Here is a 1,651-nt window from a genome sequence, read left to right as displayed (position 1 = left end):
CGCTAATTCTGTAGCGCTTAGTGCTAATCCCTTTCCTAATCCCATCATTTAGTGTTTTTATAATAAAAATTGTAAAAAAAATGTTGAGTTGAAAGTTATAAAATTTGAGTTGGAAGTTTTGAATTTCGGCTTGAAGGTTTTAAATTTTGAGTTGAAAATTTTAAATTTGTGTTGAAAGTTTCACAAATTGAGTTGAAAGTTATGGATTTCAAGTTGAAAGTTTTTGAAATTTGATATGGAAGTTTTGAAATTTGAGTTGAAGGTTTCAAAAATTGATTTGAAAGTTTTAGAATTTGAGATGAAAGCTTCAGAATTTGAAATTTCAAATTTTTAGCAAAAGACGTCGACACCAGCTTAACAAAAAAAAAATTGACATGAAAGATTACCAATTTTAATGCAAATCAGATCAAGTAATTACTGCTATTCAAGATTTTTATTGCTGATGTTTTTCAACGATGGCCCACCAGACCCAACCCCAACCCACATTGCAGATGAATTGTTTTTATTTATATATTTTTTATTAAAATATTTACAAAAAACAATTTTTTTGTTTCGAAAATTTACAAATCTAGTTGCCTCTTGCCCTCTGGGAGTTTAAAAACCGCCCTTCCAGAGAGCGTTAAGGGACCTAAATGCAAATTTTCCAGCATAGCTTGTTAGCTCTATGATTTTATAATTTAAAATTATATTATATAAAGTCAAATGAAATAAAACTTTATATCAAAATTGTAGAGCTCGAGGAGATCTACAATTAACAACTTTTACATTTAAGATCTTTTAGATATCCAAATATTCGTTACAAAATATAAAACCTATTTTTAAAAATCTCAGATCTACATTTCAAACGACATCGGATGGAGATAAACTTTATACAAAAGTTGTAGACCTCGATGAGATCTACAACTTTGTAGTTTATCACTTTTCCATTTAAAATCATTTGAAGTGTTGAATAAGCATTATTAGTATTTAAACAATTAAAACCGGTGGAAATTAGAGGGTTTGAACACAAATAAAAAAATTACATTTAGGTCCCTTATCGCCCTCTGGAAGGACGATTTTTAGGGCGTGAGACGACTTGATTTGTAAATTTTCAAAAGTAAATATTTTAATAAAAAATGTAAAAATAAAAAAAATCCATTGCAGATGACGCTCGCGCCCCCAAGCCCGCATGCAGATGTCCTGGTAGCGACGCGCGTGACTTAGAGATGTCGCGCATCTGCGTACAATAGCTTTTCTGCAAAAGATAATCTTATTTACTCTCACTGCTATAAGGTTGGATACACTTGCCAGATTGCTTCTAATTTTTATCCGTATAAGTTGCACTACCAGACTTCGATCAAGAAAAAAAAACATTTTATCATCAAAACAATTATTTACGCGTGGGTGGGCCGATAAAAAAATACCATGGGAAAGTTTATTTTTTTAGGGTTTCCTCATAGAAAAATAATTTCTATCGACTATTTATGTTGCTGGTGCACAACAAAAATCCACAATGTGGCTGCTAGTAACCTGATTTCTCATCAGAATTCACATCTATTGGTCTAGTATAGGTGCCACTAGCTGCCTCCAGTGCCACATCTATCGTGCTTCTCAATCGATTGGCCGTGTCAATCACCATAGTGATCCGCTTGGCCTCTATATATTGAATCAT

This window comes from Oryza sativa, chromosome 7 (assembly GCF_034140825.1).
Source record: "Oryza sativa Japonica Group chromosome 7, ASM3414082v1".
NCBI classification, from domain to species: Eukaryota; Viridiplantae; Streptophyta; class Magnoliopsida; order Poales; family Poaceae; genus Oryza; species Oryza sativa.
The sequence above is the reverse complement of the archived record's forward strand: the minus strand, read 5'-3'. Positions refer to the sequence as shown.